Source organism: Mustelus asterias, chromosome 17 (assembly GCF_964213995.1).
Source record: "Mustelus asterias chromosome 17, sMusAst1.hap1.1, whole genome shotgun sequence".
Classification (NCBI taxonomy): domain Eukaryota; kingdom Metazoa; phylum Chordata; class Chondrichthyes; order Carcharhiniformes; family Triakidae; genus Mustelus; species Mustelus asterias.
The window spans coordinates 19,055,694-19,082,261 of NC_135817.1; the positions used below are offsets into that span (position 1 = coordinate 19,055,694).

At 46.9% G+C, this 26,568-nt stretch overlaps 1 protein-coding gene across 2 annotated transcripts in view; it reads right to left on the minus strand.

The window, feature by feature from the left end:
* The window catches only part of LOC144506363 (E3 ubiquitin-protein ligase Midline-1), a 664,229-nt gene that overhangs the window by 356,185 nt on the left and 281,476 nt on the right, over positions 1 to 26,568 (minus strand). Inside the window, exon 1 of one of the 2 annotated variants that reach the window (XM_078232376.1) lies at positions 8,100 to 8,143. The exons of the other annotated variant lie outside the window; for it this stretch is intronic. The gene's annotated coding sequence lies outside the window, so the exon portion shown is untranslated. Of the gene's footprint in view, positions 1 to 8,099; positions 8,144 to 26,568 lie in introns of those variants that run through there. 2 annotated transcript variants of the gene reach the window in all.

The window sequence follows — 26,568 nt, forward strand, 5'->3', positions numbered from 1 at the left end:
TTAGTGGTAAAAACTGGGCGCATGGACAAGTTGGGCCGAAGGGCCTGTTTCCTTGCTGTAAACCTCTATGACTCTAAGATATCCAACCCCCACAAGCAGCAATCAAATAATGACCAGATCATGTGTGTTTTTGTCACGTTGGATGTGGAATAAATATTTCCTAGGGCGTCAGCAAGAATTGCCCTCATCTTCATCAAAATGGAACAAAGAACAGTACAGCACAGGAACAGACTCTTTGGCCCACCAAGCCTACGCCAACACATGATACCTTTCTAAAGACCTTTTGCCTCGACGTAGTCCATATTCCTCTATTCATATATCTATCAAGATGCCTCTTAAACGTTGCTATTGTATCTGCTTCTATCTCCTCCTCTGGCAGCACATTCCAGGCACTTATCACCCTGTGTGTAAAACACTTGCCTCTCACAACTCCTTTAAACTTTCCCACTTTTATCTTAAACTTATGTCCCCTAGTAATTGATATTTCTACCCTAGGATCTTTTATATCCTCCAGAAAGGGCATACAATTGAAAGACAGCACCTGACCATCTATATCAGTTGGCTGAGGGATGAATATTTGTGCTGCAGTCCATGCCAGGCTGCATGTTGTGATCAAGTCATTGGACTTTGGGCACTCTTCAAACAATTTCCTTAAAACACAACAAACCTGTACTTTAAGTGAAAATTACTGTGGTCCTCCTAAGAATAAAGTTAGGGCTGTCCCGTTTTAATTTGCACATCAAACAGTATTAAGTGGCTTGCCTGAATACAGACACTGCCTGTAAATTCCAGCTGCAAACAGCAAGGCGGTCATATCAGGCTGCTATGAATCTTCCACTCTGCAGTCTTGGTGACTCGGAAAACAAGAGGTGTCAGTTTTCCGAAACATCCCAATGAACAAATGCACATTGTTTATGGAGAGCCAGCCCCCCACTTTCCAAAAAAAGAGCCAAGTGCCTGGAAAAGGCACAGCTGCTTTAACTGATAGGGATATGATTGTATCCAGGCAACCATCCAAAAACAATAACTGGTGCTTTCCAATACATCCTGAGATTCTAGCTAGGAATTTTCTCTGGGATTGCTCATGTGAGGGAAATCAAATTAGATTACATGAAAAATATAAAGACCACAGTGGAAAATCATTCCATTTTAATTCAAGTAAATGGATTAAAAACAAAAAGCTCAGAATCGGGGTTAAGGGAGACATTTCTGGGAGTTATGGCAAGTTGGGTATTTGTGATGATATGAGTGAAAAAGAGATTAAAAAGAAAATAGACTTGCATTTATAGAGTGTGGGTTTCCTCCCACAGTCCAAAGGTGTGCAGGTTAGGTGGATTGGCCATGATAAACACGTGGGGTTACGAGGATTTTTTAAATTCATTTGTGGGACTTGGGTGTTGCTGGCTGGCCAGCATTTCATAGAATCATAGAAACTCTAAGGTGCAGAAGGAGGCCATTCAGAGAGTAGTAAGGGCGTGGAATGCCCTGCCTGCAGCAGTTGTGGACTCACCAACATTAAGGGCACTTAAATGGCCATTGGATAAACATATGGATGATATTGGAATAGTGTAGGTTAGATGGGCTTTAGATTGGTTTCACTGGTCGGCGCAACATCGAGGGCCGAAGGGCCTGTACTGCACCGTAATGTTCTACGTTCTATTCGGTCCATCGAATCTGCTCCGACAACAATCTCACCTTGGCCTTGTCCCCGTAACCCCACATATTTACCTTGCTAATCCCTAACCTATGCATCCCGGGACGCTAAGGGGAAATTTAGCATGGCCAATGCACCTAACCCGCACATCTTTGGACCGTGGGAGGAAACCAGAGCACCCGGAGGTAACCCACGCAGACATGGGGAGAATGTGCAAACTCCACACAGACAATGACCCAAGCCGGGAATTGAACCCAGGTCCCTGGAGCTGTGAGGCAGCAGTGCTAGCCACTGTACCAACATGCCGCCCCATCCCTAGTATTGCCTGTCCCTTGTTGCCCAAGAGCAGTTAAAAGGCAACCACATTGCATGGGGAACCTATGGATGTGGTGTACCTGGATTTCCAGAAGGCATTTGACAAGGTGCCGCACCAAAGACTGCTGCATAAGATAAAGGTGCACGGTGTTATGGGTAACGTATTAGCATGGATAGAGGATTAGTTAACTAACAGAAAAGCAAAGAGTGGGGGCAAATGGGTGTTTTACTGGTTGGCGATCAGTGACTAGTGATGTGCCTCAGGGATCAGTGTTGGGACGCAATTGTTTATGATTTACATAGATAATTTGGAGTTGGGGACCAAGTGTAGTGTGTCAAAATTCGCAGGTGACACTAAGATGAGTGGCAGAGCAAAGCTTGCAAGGGATATAGATAGTCTAAGTGGCGAGGATCTGGCAGATGGAGTACAATGTTGGTAAATGTGAGGTCATCCATTTTGGTAGGGATAACAGAAAAATGGACTATTATTTAAATGGTAAAAAATTGCAGCATGTTGCTGTGCTGAGGGACCTGGGTGTCCAGGCTCGAGGGGCCAGATGGCCTACTCCTGCTCCTAGTTCTTATGTTCCTCTGGAGTCACACATAGGCCAGACCAGGTAAGGACAACAGATTTATGTCCCCAAAGGACATTTCTGACAATCAACATTGGTTTCATGGTCATCAGTAGAATCTTAATTCCAGATTTTTTTTTATTGAATTCAATTCCATCATCTGCTGTGGTGGGATTCGAACACGGGTCCCCAGAACATTAGCCGAGTTCTGGATTAATAGTGTAGCAATAATACCACTCGGCCATTGCCTCCCCACTGGGGATGGGACCGCCTGTATGCAATGCTCTTTCAGAGAGTCAGCGCAGATTCAATGGCCTCTTTCTGCACTGTAGGGATTCTAGTGTTCAGTACACCTCGAGTGCTTTACTGTCAATTAAGCATTTTTGAAGGGTAGTCATTATTGTCAAGCAAGAAAATTGACAGCCCATTTGTGCACAGCAAGTTCCCACAAACAGCAATGTAATAACAAGCAGATAAGCTGCTTTAGATCGAGGAAAAAACATTAGCCAGGACACAGAGAATAACTCCCCTGTTCTTCTTCAAAATAGTGCCATTGGATCTTTTACATCCACCTGAGGGAGCAGAAGGTACTTTGGCTCAACACTGCATCCAAAAGACAAATTAAAGCCTGCACAGGCTGTGTGCTGATTTCTTTACAATGTCTGTAGTTGGCAATATTCGTTTGTCACTATGTCCCGCTAAGCCTGCGCTGAATACTCCACAGTCTTCACTCAAAAAGAGGGAAAGCCAGGACAGTTGCTGATTTGTGTCAAAGCTCTCAACAGATTGCAGCATTGAGAATGTGTCAGATTCGATTCCTTTCCCACTGTGTGCTTATGAATGAAACCATGCAGGAAATCCCTACTCCAACGCGAAAATAAAAAACCCGAGGGCAAAGTTTTTGTAAACTGTTCATTGCTCCGCAAGTAAATGATTTTTTTTGCAAGGGGTTCGGATTGAAAGATCATTTCATTGGAGACAAAACCTATTATTTGCAACTGAGGAAAGGGAAAAAATGGAGAATAGATGGCTGTGTGTTCGTAGAAGTGGAAGCAGTGTGGGCAGATCAAAAATTGGACAGGAATGTCCAGAAAAGAAACTGTAGGATGAAATTGGGCACCTCACACCAAAGTAACCTGCAGCCCACTTTCTGGGCTTGCCAAGGTTAGAAATTCAATAACTCTTACTTGTCCCATGTTTTGGGAAACATTTTGTCAGCCCTTTCCCTCCCCCAACCCCAGTTAAAAACACTGCTCATCAGAATATACCAGGTCTGTTATGAATCTCGCACAAGTTCAGTGGAGACTTATTCTTGCATTGATACCTTTCCCTCCTAAAGAGGGGCAACCGACAAAGCTGTGTATTGATGAGGATAGCTGTCTGCATATATAAAGAACTTACATTTATCACAGTTACATCTTTCACAGCCTCAGCACGTTCCAAAGCACTTTGCAGTTATTGAAGTATTTTTCTGAAGTGCAGTCAGAGTTGTAATGTAGGAAAAAGAAGACAGCCAATTTGTGCACAAGCGCCCACAATCAGCAATTTGATAATGAGCAGATTTGTGCTGAGGGATGCACTAAAGTTTGGGTGCAGCCGCTGCAGAGGCTCAATGGGGGAAGGTCGCTGTCTAAGACCTTTCAGCCGCAGTGAACTGAGGGACCGGGAATTGTAAAGAATCCCCTCGGGCTGGATGACTCACATTGAATGTATACAGTGTATACATTCATTAAATGTATAACATGTGTCACAATTGCATTAAAGCACCTCAAAAATGCAACTTGATCTGTGTAGACAACTTAGATACCTTTGCACCATTTGAATTATCATTCTGAAATGTCTGTAATGTTTCTTTGACTGGATTGAAGCACCTCAGAGCAACTGGCTGCATGCAGAGAACCTGAATATTGTTGCACTGTGTGAGATTGCTATTTTGAAATGTTTGTAATGTTCTTTCAGATATTTTACAAATAAAGTATATTTCTGCAAAACAAAAATGTGTTTAGCAATTAAGGTTGAGGGATTAATATTGAATAGGACACTGGAAGAAACACTTGCTCTTCTTTGAATTGTGATGTGGTATTTTTTGACATCCAGCCAAGAGGGCAGATGGAAACTTGGGTTAATGTCTCAACTGAAAGATGGCACCTCGGCCAGCGCAGCAGTCCCTCAGTGTGACACGGGAGTGTCAGCCTGGATTACGTGTTCAAGTCTCTGAGGTAAAGCTTTAAAGTTTATTTATTAGTGTCACAAGTAGGCTTGCGTTAACACTGCAATGAAGTTACTGTGAAAATCCCCTAGTTGCCACACTCCGGCACCTGTTTAGGTACACCGAGGGAGAATTTAGCATGGCCAATGCACCTAACCAGCACATCTTTCAGACTGTGGGAAGAAACCTGAACACCCGGAGGAAACCCATGCAGACAAGGAGAGAACATGCAGACTCCACACAGACGGTGATCCAAGCCGGGAATCGAACCTGGATCCCTGGCGCTGAGGCAACAGTGCTAATCACTGTGCCATCCTCGAGGCCGGAGACTTTGATGTGAAAGTGACATCGATTAGGGGAGGTCGTGGCTCACTAACTTGATCGAGTTTTTCGAGGAAGTGACAAAGATGATTGATGAGGGTAGGGCAGTGGATGTTATCTACATGGAATTCAGTAAGGCCTTTGACAAAGTCCCCCATGGCAGACTAGTGCAGAAGGTGAAGTCACATGGGATCAGAGGTGAGCTGGCAAGATGGACACAAAACTGGCTAGGTCAAAGAAGACAGAGGGTAGCAGGGGAAGTGTGCGTTTCTGAATGGAGGGCTGTGACAAGTGGCATTCCTCAAGGATCAGTGCTGGGACCTTTGCTGTTTGTATATATTTATATACAAACATACATACATACACATATATATATATATATATATATATATATGATTTGGAGGAAAATGTAACTGGTTTGATTAGTAAGTTTGCAGACGACACAAAGGTTGGTGGATTTGCGGAAAGCAATGAGAACCATCAGAGGATACAGCAGGATATAGATCAGTTGGAGACTTGGGCGGAGAGATGATAGATGGAGTTTAATGCGGACAAATGTGAGGTAATGCATTTTGGAAGGCCTAATACAGATAGGAAACATACAGTAAATGGCAGAACCCTTAGAAGTATTGATAGGCAAAGGGATCTGGGTGTACAGGTACACAGGTCACTGAAAGTGGCAATGCAGGTGGAGAAGGTAGTCAAGAAGGCATACGGCATTGAGTTTAAAAATTGGCAAATCATGTTGCAGCTTTATAGAAACTTAGTTAGGCCGTACTTGAAATACACTGTTCAATTCTGGTCGCCACACTACCAGAAGGATGTGGAGGCTTTGGAGAGGATACAGAAAAGATTTACCAGGATGTTGCCAGGTAAGGAGGGCATTAGCTACGACGAGGGGTTGGAGAAACTTGGTTTGTTCTCACTGGAACGACAGAGGTTTAGGGGCGACCTGATAGAAGTCTACAAGATTATGAGAGGCATGGACAAAATGGATAGTCAGAAGCTTTTTCCCAGGATGGAAAAGTCAATTACTAGGGGGCACAGGTTTAAGATGCGAGGGGCAAGGTTTAAAGGAGATGTACGAGGCAGATTTTTTACACAGAGTAGTGGGTGCCTGGAACCCGTTGCCGGGGGAAGTTGTGGAAGTGGATACGGTAGTGACTTTTAAAGGGGCGTCTTGACAAATACATGAATAGGATGGGAATTGAAATCAACCATGATTGAATGGTGGAGTGGACTTGATGGGCCGAATGGCCTTACTTCCGCTCCTATGTCTTATGGTCTTATGATATGGTCCCCGGAAGGGTAGGGGTTTTTAGTTAAGTCAGGCAGCATGGTCAGTGCAGGCTTGGAGGGCCTAAGGGCCTGTTTCTGTGCTGTAATGTTCTTTGATTGAGTCACAGCTGTCTTTAGCCCCACCAGTATAATTTTGGATCCAATGAGAGCTGATAGATGTACAAAGGATCGATTCAGAAATACACCTCGCCCTGCCAGCAAATAAGCCTCTCTGTGGGCGAGGATATTTATCAAAGTATATTCTGATTTCATATAAAGTGAACTTTATGGATGGTATCTGCCTCTCTCCATCGCAAGTCATTGTAAACTCTGTAGTCCAAAGATGTGCGGGTTAGGTTGATTGGCCATGCTAAAAAAAAATTGCCCTTAGTGTCCTGAGATGTGTAGGTTAGAGGGATTAGTGGATAAATATGTAGGGATATGGGGGTAGGGCCTGGGTGGGATTGTGGTCGGTGCAGACTCGATGGGCCGAATGGCCTCTTTCTGTACTGTGGGTTTCTATGATTTCTATGAAATTCTTCTGATATGTCCCCCCCTCCTCCTCCTTTATAGTAAACTCAAACAACAGAGATGAGCTCCAGTTTACGGATGGGGGTGTATGTGGCGGGGGAAACTGGGGGAAAGATCGCTCACACGCTGCTGCTCTTTCCATTGCCTGACCTCTGCAGGTTACCCAGAGAATCACACACAAGCGTGCCGGAGCCTACAGTCACTCAGAAATCACATCAAACTGCCTAAATTGGAATAAGATCAGTTTGAAAAGGTGGGGTGAAAGGAGGTGGAGTTTCAACTTGTTTCGCTCCCCTTAATTACAAACAAGTCAAATCCAAACACATGCACCTACCAAGTTATCTTTCCCAATCATTTCGTTAATTGCGATAGACTGGATGAAACACCCATCTGTGACTCCAGACAACAAAATAGATCATTAAGTCCAACACAGGCGAGGTATGCTGAATTTGAAATGATTGCAAATCGCACTCCTGTTAGATCCAGTCTGAAGGAGAAAGTGTGACAATGGATCATTGCTACCAGACTAAATGCCATTTAATTCTCACAGGATGCAGCCAACGTGGTCTTAAGTAACGTAAGTCATCTTAATCAGTCCAGCACGGCTGAATCGCAGGCTCCGAATGTCTCCTGAAGAAATAATATAGGAATTTCTGAGCACAGAGTTGTACTGAGGTTAACTTTTCAGTGTCTGGCTGGCTACGCTGAGATTTATGATTTGTACGTTTGAAATAAGAAGTTAATGCTCCAAATCATCCCAGCTCTGAAATAGAGTTGAAAGAAAGTTGGACCTTGCAAAATAAACTGTCAGCTTAGGACTCATACCTCCATTTAAAATGGAGTAAAGCTACAGCACAGATCTGCTGTTTAAAATCAAGTATGCTAACGAACTGCTCTTTGTCCACTGCTGAAGAATCTTTTCTGTTCCCACCAACCTACAAGTATGGGTTACCTTGGAGACACCGCACGTCCATTCGCCACACACAAGTGATCAAAGGATCCAGACAACACAACAGAGTAAAAAAAACTTGCCAGACTTCCTACTGGCTGCCCACTAATTAACTGACAGAGACTTAGACCAGTGATTCCATTCAACTCGCAGCAATGTTCACTATTCTGCAAGAAAAAAAGTGCTTCAGTGGCAAGGCAAAAAAAAATCAAATGGCAAAGCTCTCAAACAGGCCAAAGAGTGTGCCACAGTTGGTTAGAATGATCGTACCTGCTTCATCTTCAGAATCCCATTATCCACAGTGCACGGAGAAGTCTGCAGTCAACAAAATACAAAAAAACTTGGCACAAGGGGGAGGGTTAAATCCATTCACTGTCCCCCACACAAACACACACCGGGATCTATCAGCTTCTCACATTCTTTGTTTAAACTTTGCGCTGGGAAATCGCTCCATACTAATTTGACCAGATGATAACCGCACTCTCCCCCTCTGGTCTGTGAGAGCAAGTTAGCAGGAGGGAGACATATCTGCTTGCTTCCTTCGTTCATGTAAGCCAAGCTCTGATCAGCTGCAGGGAGCTGGAGGAGGCTGTGATTGAGACTCGCCAATCAGGCGCAGGGGGAGGAGGCTAACATGTCTACACTGGGATTAGGGAAGGTTTTTATAGGTATTTCAAGATAAAGGGCAACTGGGATCAAAGGCACCAGCTAGCAAAAGAGGAGGGGATATGGTAAATTGCTGTATCCCTGTCTTTATAGCTGAAATGTGTTTCAAACCATCTCTAAAATGAACACAAAAAAAACAGACTGGCCTGTGGCAGGACTTTGAAAGTCTGGTTGTGGATCAATTGCTGATACATAGGCTGAACTGTCTTGGGGGCCTGGTCGGGAACCCGAGCATAACCTTCCTTTTATTTTTTCCCTGCCTCCAAATCCCTTGATTAAATTTACCAAGTGAAAAGCATTAACAGGTGGTTGAACCATGAAGATGGAACTAAAATTACACCGTCATCGTCCCGGGAGGAATGTCCAAAGTGTCACGGGCTGTCTCAAAGTTAATGTGACCACCAGTTCACAATTGTCAACAGCCACAACTCACATGAAAATAAAGAAAATATTGGTTCAGTTTACACTCGGGATCCTGATTCCATTCAACATAGAGGTTTACAGCATGGAAACAGGCCCTTCGACCCAACTTGTCCATGCCGCCCTTTCTTTTTTAAAACCCCTAAACTAATCCCAATTGCCCGCATTTGACCCATATCCCTCTATACCCATCGTACCCATGTAACTATCTAAATGCTTTTTAAAAGACAAAATTGTATCCGCCTCTACTACTACTTCTGGCAGCTTGTTCCAGACGCTCACCACCCTCTATGTGAAAAAATTGCCCCTCTGGACACTTTCCCCTCTCACCTTAAACCTATGCCCTCTAGTTTTAGGCTCCCCTACCTTTGGGAAAAGATATTGACTATCTACCTTGTCTATGCCCCCCATTATTTTATAGATCTCTATAAAATCACCCCTCAGCCTCCTACACTCCAGAGAAAAAGGTCCCAGTCTATCCAGCCTCTCCTTATAACTCAATCCATCAAGTCCTGGTAGCATCCTAGTAAATCTTTTCTGCACTCTTTCTCGTTTAATAATATCCTTTCTATAATAGGGTGACCAGAATTGCACACAGTATTCTAAGTGTGGCCTTACCAATGTCTTGTACAACCTCAACAAGACATTCCATGACTCGAACATGACTCGAAAGTGCTTTAAATGGAGTAATTAGGAAGTGTAGTCACTGTTGTAATGTATGAAAGCTGGCAACTATTTCTTGCCCTTCACAAACAGCAATGAGTTAATGGCCAGATGAGTTTTATTTCTGACACCAGGAGAACTCACATTCATGCTGCAGTTAGCAGCAATGTTCATTATTCTGCAAAAGCGCTTCAGTGGCAAAGCAAAAATCAAATGGCAAAATTCAAACAGTAAGAAGTCTCACAACACCAGGTTAAAGTCCAACAGGTTTATTTGGCAGCACAAGCTTTCAGAGTGTTGCTCCTTCTTCAGGTGAGTGAAGAGTTATGTTCACAAACAGGGCATATAGAGACACAGACTCAATTTACAAGATAATGGATGGAATGCGAGTCCAACTATTCCAAGTGCTTCAGTGGCAAAGCAAAAATGCGAGTCCAACCATTCCAACCATTATCTTGTAAATTGAGTCTGTGTCTATGTATGCCCTGTTTGTGAACACAATTCTTCACTCACCTGAAGAAGGAGCAACACTTCGAAAGCTTGTGCTACCAAATAAACATGTTGGACTTTAACCTGGTGTTGTGAGACTTCTTACTGTGCTTACTGTCCAACGCCGGCATCTCCACATCAAAACTCAAACAGGCCAGAGAGTTGCACCACAGTTGGTTAGAATGATCATTCCTGCTTCATCTTCAGAATCCCATTATCCCCAGTGCTCGGAGAAGTCACAGTAAAATAAGCCTGGCACAAGGGGGAGGGTTAAATCCAGTCACTGTCCTCTACCTGCCCCCCCACCCCACCCACACACACAACCACCTACACACCCTCCACCCACCTACACAGCCACCTGCACACACACAACACATGGACGGTACAGTAGCACAGTGGTTCTCAATGTTGCCTCTCAGTGCCAGGGACCCAGGTTCAATTCCGGCCTTGGGTGACTCTGTTTGCATGTTCTCCTCGTGTCTGCATGGGTTCCTCCAGGTGTTCTGGTTTCCTCCCATAGTCCAAAGATGTGCAGGATTGGCCAAAGTAATTTCCCTTTAGTGTCCCAAAATGTGTAAGTTAACAGGATTAGTGGGGTAAAGATGTGGGGTTACAGGGACAGGGCCTGGGTTGGGTGCTCTGTCAGAGAGTCGGTGCAGACATGTTGGGCCGAATGACCTCCTTCTGCACTGTAGCGATTCTATGATCTACAGCTTCTCACATTCTTTGTGCTGGGAACTCTCACCTTGCTAACTGATCAGGTGATAATCGCACTCTCTCCTTCCACTCTAACAATAAGTTAGGAAGAGGGCAAGATATTGAACATCCACCTCAGGGAGCCACCGATGCCTCAGTTTAAAAGGCCCTCTGCACACTGCTAGTCACCTCAGTAAAGCAATGGAAGTGTCAGCCTGAATTCCGTGCTCCAGTCTCTGGAGTGGAGACACGTACCGATGAATTCCTAACTCAGAGGTGAGTAAGCTGAGCAAGGGCAGACACTCATCAATCAGAACTCAAGTCAATGTATCACATAGTAATGTGGCCCAGCTATAACCAGTTGGATAAATACATTAAGTAGTCTCACAGCACCAGGTTAAAGTCCAACAGGTTTATTTGGTAGCACGAGCTTTCGGAGCATTGCCCCTTCATCAGGTGAGTGAAGTTGGATAAAGACATGCAATATGCATTCATGTCTACAAAGAACAAAATCCTTCAGATTATAGGTGGAGTACAAAGGGTCCATGTTAAACATGTAAATATATAGGGGTGATCATACTGGCTGGACACGCCGATTGGTGGGTATGGCGAGTCAGTAAGATTGCGCGAGAGGCGGAAAATTGGGTCCATGCCCAATTTCTTGCCTCTCGTGATCTTACCAGACCAAATAGTTCTATATGGAGCCTCATACTAAGCCTGTACTCTACATAGTGTAATCTTCAATATAAAATAAAGTTGACCAACAGCCTTGCTTCCATCGGTAGCTATACTTTCTGATCATGAACAATCACGTCGAAGACCCAAAATGATGATAATTGAGAGTGACATTGGAAAATATGATGAAATAAGTGACAAGTGAGGAGTTCAGAGACTTGGGAGAGATGTTAAATATTTATTCATATATATAGTCCACGTAATCAGTGATATGAGATCACATGACAAAGTATGTTGAGAGATAGTTCTATGTAGAGCCTGTACTGTACATGGTTGGTGAAATGTTCAGTAAAAGGTAAGGTTTACCAACAGCCTAGCCTCCAGTAGTATCTGTAAATTCAAACCATGGACAACATCATCCAAGACCCACAATGATGATTACGGACTAATAACTAGTTAGGGCATCTATTGTGCATTCATGTCGACAATGGAAGTACTCTTTTAGATTCTGAGTTTGTAAAGATATACAATAAGTTACATTCTGATCGTAATTTAAAACTTGATTGGTTCACTAAACAGTCAGTGATTATTGTTTGTTCCTTTAACTAGCATGTGGGAGGCTCTCAAGTCTAAGTTGATAGGAATTCAGGACTGGCACATTCCTATAAGGATGAAGTATGGCAAATTTCAGGAACCTTGAATAACGAGAGATATTGTGAGCCTAGTCAAAGAGGAAAAGGAAGCATTTGTCAAAGCTAGGAGGCTGGGAACACACGAAGCAAGTGTGGAATACAAGTAGAAAGTAGAAAGAAACTTAAGCAAGGAGTAAGGAGGGCTGAAATGGGTCACGAAAAGTCATTGGCCAGCAGGATTAAGGAAAATCTCAAGGTTTTTATACATATATAAAGAGCAAAAGGGTAGCCTGAGAGAGGGTTGGCCCATTCAAGGACAGGGGAGGGAATCTACGCGTGGAACCAGAGGAAATGGGTGAGGTGTTAAATGAGTTATTTGCATCAGTATTTACCAAAGAGAAGGACTTGGTGGATGATGAGTCTGGGGAAGGGTGTATAGATAGTTTGAATCATGTTGAGATCAAAAAGGAGGCGTATTGGGGGTCTTGAGAAACATTAAGGTAGACAAGTCCCCAGGGCCTGATGGGAAATGCCCCAGAATACTGACGGAGGCAAGGGAGGAAATTGCTGGGGCCTTGAGAGAAATCTTTGTATCCTCACTGGCTACAGGGGAGGTCCCAGAGGATTGGAGAATAGCCAATGTTGTTCCTTTGTTTAAGAAGGGTAGCAAGAATAATCCAGATAATTACAGGCCGGTGAACCTTACATCCGAACCTTGCATAGGGAAATTAATGGAGCGAATTCTTCGAGGCAGGATTTACTCCCACTTGGAAATAAGTGGATGTATTAGCGAGAGGCAACATGGTTTTGTGAAGGGGAGGTCGTGTCTCACTAACTTATTCAGTTTTTCCGAGAAGTGACGAAGATGATTGATGAGGGTAGGGCAGTGGATGTTGTCGACATGGACTTCAGTGAAGCTTTTAACAAGGTCCCTCATGGTAGACTGGTACAGGAGGTGAAGACACATGGAATCAGAGGTGAGCTGGCAAGGTGGATACAGAACTGGCTCGGTCAAAGAAGACGGAGGATAGCAGTGGAAGGGTGCATTTCTGAATGGAGGGCTGTGACTAGTGGCGTTCCTCAGGTATCAGTGCTGGGACCTTTGCTGCTTGTAATATATATAAATGATTTGGAGGAATATGTAACTGGATTGATTAGTAAGTTTGCGGACGACACAAAGATTGGTGGATTTGCGAATAGTGATGAAGACTGTCAGAGGATACAGCAGGATATAGATCAGTTGGAGACTTGGGCGGAGAGATGGCAGATGGAGTTTAATCCGGACAAATGTAATGCATTTTCGAAGGTCTAATAAAGATAGGAAATAAAAAGTAAATGGCAGAACCCTTAAGAGTATTGATAGTCAGAGGGATCTGGATGTACAGGTACACAGGTCACTGAACGTGGCAATGCAGGTGGAGAAGGTAGTCAAGAAGGCATACGGCATGCTTGCCTTCATTGGTCGGGGCATTGAGTTTAAAAATTGGCAAGTCATGTGGCAGCTTTATAGAACCTTAGTTAGGCTGCACTTGGAATATAGTGTTCAATTCTGGTTGCCGCACTACCAGAAGGGTGTGGAGGCTGTGGAGAGGGTACAGAAAAGATTCACCAGGATGTTGCCTGGTATGGAGGGCATTAACTATGAGGAGAGGTTGAAGAAACTTGGTTTATTCTCACTGGACGACAGAGGTTGAGAGGCAACCTAATAGATTTTGAGGGTACTGTACAAGATTCATAGAAATCATAGAAACCCTACAGTGCAGAAGGAGGCCATTCGGCCCATCGAGTCTGCACCAACCACAATCCCACCCAGGCCCTACCCCCACATATTTACCTGCTAATCCCTCTAACCTACACATCTCAGGACTCTAAGGGGCAATTTTTAACCTGGCCAATCAACCTAACCTGCACATCTTTGGACTGTGGGAGGAAACTGGAGCACCCGGGGGAAACCCACGTAGACACGAGGAGAATATGCAAACTCCACACAGACAGTGACCCGAGCCGGGAATCGAACCTGGGACCCTGGAGCTGTGAAGCAGCAGTGCTAACCACTGTGCTACCGTGCCGCCCTTATTATAGAACATAGAACATAGAAACACTACAGTGCAGAAGGAGGCCATTCGGCCCATCGAGTCTGCACCGACCACAATCCCACCCAGGCCCTCCCCCCACATATTTTACCCGCTAATCCCTCTAACCTACGCATCCCAGAACTCTAAGGGACAATTTTTAACCTGGCCAATCAACCTAACCCGCACATCTTTGGACTGTGGGAGGAAACCGGAGCACCCGGAGGAAACCCACGCAGACACGAGGAGAATGTGCAAACTCCACACAGACAGTGACCCGAGCCGGGAATCGAACCCGGGATCCTGGAGCTGTGAAGCAGCAGTGCTAACCACTGTGCTACCGTGCCGCCTATATGAGGGCATATAGATTATGAGGGGCATGGAGAGAGTGGATAGTCAGAAGCTTCTTCCCAGGGTGGAAGAGTCAATTACTAGGGGGCATAAGTTTAAGGTGCAAGGGGCAAGGTTTAAAGGAGATGTAGGAGGCAGGTTTTTCACACAGATGGTGGTGGGTGCCTAGAACTTGCTGCCGGGGGAGATAGTGGAAGCAGATACGATAGTGATTTTTAAGGAGTATCTGGTCAAATACATGAATAGGATGGGAATAGAGGGATATAGTCCCCAGAAACAGAGAGAGGTTTAGTTCAGTAGGGCAGCACGGTCGCTGCAGGCTTGGAGGGATGAAGACCCTGCTCCTGTCCTGTAATTGTCTTTGTTCTAACTACTAAATTCTTGAGCTGTTTTAACAAAATTAAAATACATATTCCTTTCCAACTTAAACTCTGAAGTGGGCATATGAAGTCTGCAATATGACATGAATGGTAACAGGAAGTTCCGTTTTACTTTCGCCAATTCACCCCATTCTTGAAAGCACAGATTTTCATTGGAGTACAGTTCAACAGTTACCGATTCATACTGGAGTACGTACAGTCTCACAGACATTGATTCACACTGGGGTACGTACAGTCTCACAGACATTGATTCACACTGGGGTACAGTAGCACAGACACTGATTCAGACTGGGGTACATATAGTCTCACAGACACTGATTCACAACGGGGTACAGTCTCAGAGACATTGATTCACAGAGGGTTACAGTCCTAAAGACACTGATTTACATGGGGGTACAATCCCACACGCACAGATTCATACTGGGGTACCTACCGTCCCACAGACACCGATTCACATGGGGGTACAATCTCACAGACACTGATTCACACTGGGGTACAGTCCCACACACACATTCACACTGGTGTACAGACTCACACACACTGATTCACACTGCAGTACGTACAGTCCCACAGACACTGATACACACTGGGATGCATAAGGTCCAACAGACATGGATTCAGACTGGGCTACAGTCCCACAGACACTGATTCACACTGAGGTACCGGCCTACAGGCACCGATACACACTCGGGTACAGTCACACAGACACGGATTCACGCAGGGGTACAGTCCCACAGACACTGATTCACACTGGGGTACAGTCCCATGGAGACTGATTCACACTGGGGTACAGTCTCACAGACACAGATTCACACTGGGGTACAGTCCCATGGAAACTGATTCACTCTGGGGTACAGTCCCACAGATACTAATTCACTACGGGGATACAGTTCCACAGACACTGATTTACACTGGGGTACAGTCCCACAGACACTGATTCACACCGGGGTACAGTCCCACAGACGCTGATTCACACTGGGGTAGATAAAGTCCCACAGACACTGATACACACTGGCGTACAGTCCTCCAGGCACTGATACACACTCTGGTATACTCCCACAGACATGTATTCACACTGGGGTACAGTCCCACAGACACTGAGTCACACACTGGGGTACAGTCCCACAGATGCTGATTCACACTGGGGTACGTAAAGTCCCACAGACACTGATTCACAATGGGGTACAGTCCCACAGACATTGATACACACTGGGGTGCATACTGTCCAACAGACACTGATTCACACTGGCGTACAGTCCCACAGACACTGATTCACACTGAGGTACAGTCCTCCAGGCACAGATACACATTCTGGTATACTCCCACAGACATATATTCACACTGGCGTACAGTCCCACTTACACTGATTCACACTGGATTACAGTCCCACAGACACTGATTCACAATGGGGTACAGTCCCACAGACACTGATACACACTGGGGTGCATACTGTCCAACAGACACTGATTCACACTGGGGTACAGTCCCACACACACTGATTCACCCTGCAGTACGTACAGTCCCACAGACACTGATACACCCTGGTTTGCATACAGTCCACCAGATACTGATTCACACTGGGGTGCAGTCCCACAGGCACTGAGTCACACTGGGGTACAGTCCTCCAGGCACTGATACACACTCGGGTATACTCCCACAGATACGTATTCACACTGGGGTATGACCCACAGACACTGATTCACACTGGGGTACAGTCCCACAGACACTGATTCACACTGGGGTACAGTCCCACAGACACTGATTCACACTGGGGTACAGTCCCACAGAAACTGATTCACACTGCAGTACGGTCCAACAGACACTGATTCACACTGGGGTTGTGTCCCACAGAAAATGATTCACACCGGGGTACAGTCCCACAGACGCTGATTCACACTGGGTACGTAAAGTCCCACAGGCACTGATACACACTGGCGTACAGTCCTCCAGGCACTGATACACACTCTGGTATACTCACACAGACATGTATTCACACTGGGGTACAGTCCCACTTACACTGATTCAAACTGGGTTACAGTCCCACAGACACTGATTCACAATGGGGTACAGTCCCACAGACATTGATACACACTGGGGTGCATACTGTCCAACAGACACTGTTTCACACTGACGTACAGTCCCACAGACACTGATTCACACTGGGATACAGTCCCACAGACCCTGATTCACATTCTGGTATACTCCCACAGACATGTATTCACACTGGCGGACAGTCCCACTTACACTGATTCAAACTGGATTACAGTCCCACAGACACTGATTCACAATGGGGTACAGTCCCACAGACACTGATACACACTGGGGTGCATACTGTCCAACAGACACTGATTGACACTGGGATACAGTCCCACAGACACTGATTCACACTGAGGTACAGTCCTCCAGGCACTGATACACACTCTGCAATACTCCCACAGACACGTATTCACACTGGGGTGCAGTCCCACAGACATTGATTCATACAGGGTACAGTCTCACTGACACTGATTCACACTGGGGTGCAGTCCCACAGACACTGATACACACTGGGATGCATAAGGTCCAACAGACATGGATTCAGACTGGGCTACAGTCCCACAGACACTGATTCACACTGAGGAACAGTCCTACAGGCACCGATACACACTCAGGTACAGTCACACAGACACAGATTCACGCAGTGGTACAGTCCCACAGACACTGATTCACACTGGGGTACACCCCACAGACACTGATTTACACTGGGGTACAGTCTCACAGACACAGATTCACACTGGGGTACAGTCCCATAGACACTGATTCACACTGGGGTACAGTCCCACAGATACTAATTCACTACTGGGATACAGTTCCACAGACACTGATTTACACTGGGGCACAGTCCCACAGACATTGATTCACACCGGGGTACAGTCCCACAGACGCTGATTCACACTGGGGTAGGTAAAGTCCCACAGACACTGATACACACTGGCGTACAGTCCTCCAGGCACTGATACACACTCTGGTATACTCCCATAGACATGTATTCACACTGGGGTACAGTCCCACAGACACTGAGTCACACACTGGGGTAAAGTCCCACAGACACTGATTCACAATGGGATATAGTCCCACAGACATTGAAACACACTGGGGTGCATACTGTCCAACAGACACTGATTCACAATGGGGTACAGTGCCACAGATGCTGATTCACACTGTGGTACAGTCCCACAGACACTGATTCACACTGGGGTACAGTCCGACCGACACTGATTCACACTGGGGTGCTGTCTCACAGATGGTGATTCACACAGGGTACAGTCCACCAGATACTGATTCACACGGAAATGCAGTCCCACAGACACTGATTCACACTGGGGTACAGTCCCACAGAAACTGATTCACACTGGGGTACAGTCCCACAGAAACTGATTCACACTGCAGTACAGTCCCACGGACACTGATTCACACTGGGGTACAGCCCCACAGACACTGATTCACACTGGGGCACAGTCCCACAGAAACTGATTCACACTGCAGTACAGTCCTACAGACACTGATTTACATGGGGGTACAATCCCACACGCACAGATTCATACTGGGGTACATACCGTCCCACAGACACCGATTTACATGGGGGTACAGTCTCACAGACACTGATTCACACTGGGGTACAGTCCCACACACACATTCACACTGGTCCACAGACTCACACACACTGATTCACACTGCAGTACGTACAGTCCCACAGACACTGATACACACTGGGATGCATAAGGTCCAACAGACATGGATTCAGACTGGGCTACAGACCCACAGACACTGATTCACACTGGGGTACAGTCCCATAGAGACTGATTCACACTGGGGTACAGTCTCACAGACACAGATTCACACTGGGGTACAGTCCCATGGAAACTGATTCACACTGGGGTACAGTCCCACAGATATTAATTCACTATTGGGATACAGTTCCACAGACACTGATCTACATTGGGGCACAGTCCCACAGACGCTGATTCAAACTGGATTACAGTCCCACAGACACTGATTCACACCGGGGTACAGTCCCACAGACATTGATTCACACTGGGGTACACCCCACGGACACTGATTCACACTGGGGTACAGTCCCACAGACATTGATTCACACTGGGGTACACCCCACGGACACTGATTCACACTGGGGTACAGTCCCACAGACATTGATTCACACTGGGGTACACCCCACGGACACTGATTCACACTGGGGTACAGTCCCACAGACATTGATTCACACTGGGGTACACCCCACGGACACTGATTCACACTGGGGTACAGTCCCACAGACATTGATTCACACTAGGGTACAGTCACACAGACATTGATTCACACTCTGGTATACTCCCACAGACATGTATTCACACTGGGGTACAGTCCCACAGATGCTGATTCACATTGGGGTACGTAAAGTCCCACAGACACTCATTCACAATGGGATACAGTCCCACAGACACTGATACACACTGGGGTGCATACTGTCCAACAGACACTGATTCACACTGGGGTACAGTCCGACCGATACTGATTCACACTGGGGTGCTGTCTCACAGATGGTGATTCACACAGGGTACAGTCTCACAGACACTGATTTACACTGGGGTACAGTCCCACAGACATGTATTCACACTGGGGCACAGTCCCACACACACTGATTCACACTGGGGTACAGGCCTCCAGACACTGATTCACACTGGGGTACAGTCCCACACACACTGATTCACACTGCAGTACAGTCCCACAGACACTGATACACACTGGTTTGCATACAGTCCACCATATAATGATTCACACTGAAATGCAGTCCCACAGACACTGATTCACTCTGGGGTACAGTCCTCCAGACACTGATTCACACTGGGGTACAGCCCCACAGACACTGATTCACAATGGGGTACAGTCCCACAGAAACTGATTCACACTGCAGTACGGTCCCACAGATACTGATTCACATTGCGGTACAGTCCCATAGACACTGATTCACACTGCGGTACAGTCCCACAGAAACTGATTCACACTGCAGTACAGTCCTACAGACACTGATTTACATGGGGGTACAATCCCACACGCACAGATTCACACTGGGGTACATACCGTCCCACAGACCTCGATTTACATGGGGGTACAGTCTCACAGACACTGATTCACACTGGGGTACAGTCCCACACACACATTCACACTGGTGTACAGACTCACGCACACTGATTCACACTGCAGTACGTACAGTCCCACAGACACTGATACACACTGGGATGCATAAGGTCCAGCAGACATGGATTCAGACTGGGCTACAGTCCCACAGACACTGATTCACACTGAGGTACAGTCCTACAGGCACCGATACACACTCGGGTACAGTCACACAGACACGGATTCACGCAGGGGTACAGTCCCACAGACACTGATTCACACTGGGGTACAGTCCCATGGAGACTGATTTACACTGGGGTACAGTCTCACAGACACAGATTCACACTGGGGTACAGTCCCATAGAGACTGATTCACACTGGGGTACAGTCTCACAGACACAGATTCACACTGGGGTACAGTCCCATGGAAACTGATTCACACTGGGGTACAGTCCCACAGATATTAATTCACTATTGGGATACAGTTCCACAGACACTGATCTACACTGGGGCACAGTCCCACAGACGCTGATTCAAACTGGATTACAGTCCCACAGACACTGATTCACACCGGGGTACAGTCCCACAGACATTGATTCACACTGGGGTACACCCCACGGACACTGATTCACACTGGGGTACAGTCCCACAGACATTGATTCACACTGGGGTACACCCCACGGACACTGATTCACACTGGGGTACAGTCCCACAGACATTGATTCACACTGGGGTACACCCCACGGACACTGATTCACACTGGGGTACAGTCCCACAGACATTGATTCACACTGGGGTACACCCCACGGACACTGATTCACACTGGGGTACAGTCCCACAGACATTGATTCACACTAGGGTACAGTCACACAGACATTGATTCACACTCTGGTATACTCCCACAGACATGTATTCACACTGGGGTACAGTCCCACAGATGCTGATTCACATTGGGGTACGTAAAGTCCCACAGACACTCATTCACAATGGGATACAGTCCCACAGACACTGATACACACTGGGGTGCATACTGTCCAACAGACACTGATTCACACTGGGGTACAGTCCGACCGATACTGATTCACACTGGGGTGCTGTCTCACAGATGGTGATTCACACAGGGTACAGTCTCACATACACTGATTTACACTGGGGTACAGTCCCACAGACATGTATTCACACTGGGGCACAGTCCCACACACACTGATTCACACTGGGGTACAGGCCTCCAGACACTGATTCACACTGGGGTACAGTCCCACACACACTGATTCACACTGCAGTACAGTCCCACAGACACTGATACACACTGGTTTGCATACAGTCCACCATATAATGATTCACACTGAAATGCAGTCCCACAGACACTGATTCACTCTGGGGTACAGTCCTCCAGACACTGATTCACACTGGGGTACAGCCCCACAGACACTGATTCACAATGGGGTACAGTCCCACAGAAACTGATTCACACTGCAGTACGGTCCCACAGATACTGATTCACATTGCGGTACAGTCCCATAGACACTGATTCACACTGCGGTACAGTCCCACAGAAACTGATTCACACTGCAGTACAGTCCTACAGACACTGATTTACATGGGGGTACAATCCCACACGCACAGATTCACACTGGGGTACATACCGTCCCACAGACCTCGATTTACATGGGGGTACAGTCTCACAGACACTGATTCACACTGGGGTACAGTCCCACACACACATTCACACTGGTGTACAGACTCACGCACACTGATTCACACTGCAGTACGTACAGTCCCACAGACACTGATACACACTGGGATGCATAAGGTCCAGCAGACATGGATTCAGACTGGGCTACAGTCCCACAGACACTGATTCACACTGAGGTACAGTCCTACAGGCACCGATACACACTCGGGTACAGTCACACAGACACGGATTCACGCAGGGGTACAGTCCCACAGACACTGATTCACACTGGGGTACAGTCCCATGGAGACTGATTTACACTGGGGTACAGTCTCACAGACACAGATTCACACTGGGGTACAGTCCCATGGAAACTGATTCACACTGGGGTACAGTCCCACAGACACAGATTTACACTGGGGTACAGTCCCATGGAAACTGATTCACACTGGGGTACAGTCCCACAGATACTAATTCACTACTGGGATACAGTTCCACAGACACTGATTTACACTGGCGGACAGTCCCACTTACACTGATTCAAACTGGATTACAGTCCCACAGACACTGATTCACAATGGGGTACAGTCCCACAGACACTGATACACACTGGGGTGCATACTGTCCAACAGACACTGATTGACACTGGGATACAGTCCCACAGACACTGATTTACACTGAGGTACAGTCCTCCAGGCACTGATACACACTCTGCAATACTCCCACAGACACGTATTCACACTGGGGTGCAGTCCCACAGACATTGATTCATACAGGGTACAGTCTCACTGACACTGATTCACACTGGGGTGCAGTCCCACAGACACTGATACACACTGGGATGCATAAGGTCCAACAGACATGGATTCAGACTGGGCTACAGTCCCACAGACACTGATTCACACTGAGGAACAGTCCTACAGGCACCGATACACACTCAGGTACAGTCACACAGACACAGATTCACGCAGTGGTACAGTCCCACAGACACTGATTCACACTGGGGTACACCCCACAGACACTGATTTACACTGGGGTACAGTCTCACAGACACAGATTCACACTGGGGTACAGTCCCATAGACACTGATTCACACTGGGGTACAGTCCCACAGATACTAATTCACTACTGGGATACAGTTCCACAGACACTGATTTACACTGGGGCACAGTCCCACAGACATTGATTCACACCGGGGTACAGTCCCACAGACGCTGATTCACACTGGGGTAGGTAAAGTCCCACAGACACTGATACACACTGGCGTACAGTCCTCCAGGCACTGATACACACTCTGGTATACTCCCATAGACATGTATTCACACTGGGGTACAGTCCCACAGACACTGAGTCACACACTGGGGTAAAGTCCCACAGACACTGATTCACAATGGGATATAGTCCCACAGACATTGAAACACACTGGGGTGCATACTGTCCAACAGACACTGATTCACAATGGGGTACAGTGCCACAGATGCTGATTCACACTGTGGTACAGTCCCACAGACACTGATTCACACTGGGGTACAGTCCGACCGACACTGATTCACACTGGGGTGCTGTCTCACAGATGGTGATTCACACAGGGTACAGTCCACCAGATACTGATTCACACACGGAAATGCAGTCCCACAGACACTGATTCACACTGGGGTACAGTCCCACAGAAACTGATTCACACTGGGGTACAGTCCCACAGAAACTGATTCACACTGCAGTACAGTCCCACGGACACTGATTCACACTGGGGTACAGCCCCACAGACACTGATTCACACTGGGGCACAGTCCCACAGAAACTGATTCACACTGCAGTACAGTCCTACAGACACTGATTTACATGGGGGTACAATCCCACACGCACAGATTCATACTGGGGTACATACCGTCCCACAGACACCGATTTACATGGGGGTACAGTCTCACAGACACTGATTCACACTGGGGTACAGTCCCACACACACATTCACACTGGTCCACAGACTCACACACACTGATTCACACTGCAGTACGTACAGTCCCACAGACACTGATACACACTGGGATGCATAAGGTCCAACAGACATGGATTCAGACTGGGCTACAGTCCCACAGACACTGATTCACACTGGGGTACAGTCCCATGGAGACTGATTCACACTGGGGTACAGTCTCACAGACACAGATTCACACTGGGGTACAGTCCCATGGAAACTGATTCACACTGGGGTACAGTCCCACAGATATTAATTCACTATTGGGATACAGTTCCACAGACACTGATCTACACTGGGGCACAGTCCCACAGACGCTGATTCAAACTGGATTACAGTCCCACAGACACTGATTCACACCGGGGTACAGTCCCACAGACATTGATTCACACTGGGGTACACCCCACGGACACTGATTCACACTGGGGTACAGTCCCACAGACATTGATTCACACTGGGGTACACCCCACGGACACTGATTCACACTGGGGTACAGTCCCACAGACATTGATTCACACTGGGGTACACCCCACGGACACTGATTCACACTGGGGTACAGTCCCACAGACATTGATTCACACTAGGGTACAGTCACACAGACATTGATTCACACTCTGGTATACTCCCACAGACATGTATTCACACTGGGGTACAGTCCCACAGATGCTGATTCACATTGGGGTACGTAAAGTCCCACAGACACTCATTCACAATGGGATACAGTCCCACAGACACTGATACACACTGGGGTGCATACTGTCCAACAGACACTGATTCACACTGGGGTACAGTCCGACCGATACTGATTCACACTGGGGTGCTGTCTCACAGATGGTGATTCACACAGGGTACAGTCTCACAGACACTGATTTACACTGGGGTACAGTCCCACAGACATGTATTCACACTGGGGCACAGTCCCACACACACTGATTCACACTGGGGTACAGTCCTCCAGACACTGATTCACACTGGGGTACAGTCCCACACACACTGATTCACACTGCAGTACAGTCCCACAGAAACTGATTCACACTGCAGTACAGTCCCACAGACACTGATACACACTGGTTTGCATACAGTCCACCATATAATGATTCACACTGAAATGCAGTCCCACAGACACTGATTCACTCTGGGGTACAGTCCTCCAGACACTGATTCACACTGGGGTACAGCCCCACAGACACTGATTCACAATGGGGTACAGTCCCACAGAAACTGATTGACACTGCAGTACGGTCCCACAGATACTGATTCACATTGCGGTACAGTCCCATAGACACTGATTCACACTGCGGTACAGTCCCACAGAAACTGATTCACACTGCAGTACAGTCCTACAGACACTGATTTACATGGGGGTACAATCCCACACGCACAGATTCACACTGGGGTACATACCGTCCCACAGACCTCGATTTACATGGGGGTACAGTCTCACAGACACTGATTCACACTGGGGTACAGTCCCACACACACATTCACACTGGTGTACAGACTCACGCACACTGATTCACACTGGTGTACAGACTCACGCACACTGATTCACACTGCAGTACGTACAGTCCCACAGACACTGATACACACTGGGATGCATAAGGTCCAACAGACATGGATTCAGACTGGGCTACAGTCCCACAGACACTGATTCTCACTGGGGTACAGTCCCATGGATACGGATTCACACTGGGGTACAGTCTCAAAGACACAGATTCACACTGGGGTACAGTCCCATGGAAACTGATTCACACTGGGGTACAGTCCCACAGATATTAATTCACTACTGGGATACAGTTCCACAGACACTGATTCACACTGGGGCACAGTCCCATGGAGACTGATTCACACTGGGGTACAGTCTCACAGACACAGATTCACACTGGGGTACAGTCCCATGGAAACTGATTCACACTGGGGTACAGTCCCACAGATATTAATTCACTGCTGGGGTACAGTCCCACAGACATTGATTCACACTGGGGTACAGTCCCACAGACACTGATTCACACCGGAGTACAGTCCCACAGACGCTGATTCACACTGGGGTGGATAAAGTCCCACAGACACATATACACACTGGCGTACAGTCCTCCAGGCACTGATACACACTCTGGTATACTCCCACAGACATGTATTCACACTGGGGTACAGTCCCACAGACACTGAGTCACACACTGGAGTACAGTCCCACAGATGCTGATTCACACTGGGGTACAGTCCCACAGACATTGATGCACACTGGGGTGCATGCTGTCCAACAGACACTGATTCACACTGGCGTACTGTCTCACAGACGCTGATTCACACTGGGATACAGTCCCACAGACACTGATTCACACTGAGGTACAGTCCTCCAGGCACTGATACACATTCTGGTATACTCCCACAGACATGTATTCACACTGGCGTACAGTCCTACTTACACTGATTCACACTGGATTACAGTCCCACAGACACTGATTCACAATGGGGTACAGTCCCACAGACACTGATACACACTGGGGTGCATACTGTCCAACAGACACTGATTCACACTGTGGTACAGTCCCACACACACTGATTCACACTGGATTACAGTCCCACAGACACTGATTCACACTGGTTTGCATACAGTCCACCAGATACTGATTCACACTGGGGTACAGTCCCACAGACGCTGATTCACACCGGGGTACAGTCCCACAGACGCTGATTCACACTGGGCACGTAAAGTCCGTAAAGTGTTGTTAAACTTCTTACTGTGTTTACCCCAGTCCAACGCCGGCATCTCCACATCATGACTACGTAAAGTCCCACAGACACTGATACACACTGGTGTACAGTCCTGCGGGGAATGATACACACTCTGGTATACTCCCACAGACATGTATTCACACTGGGGTACAGTC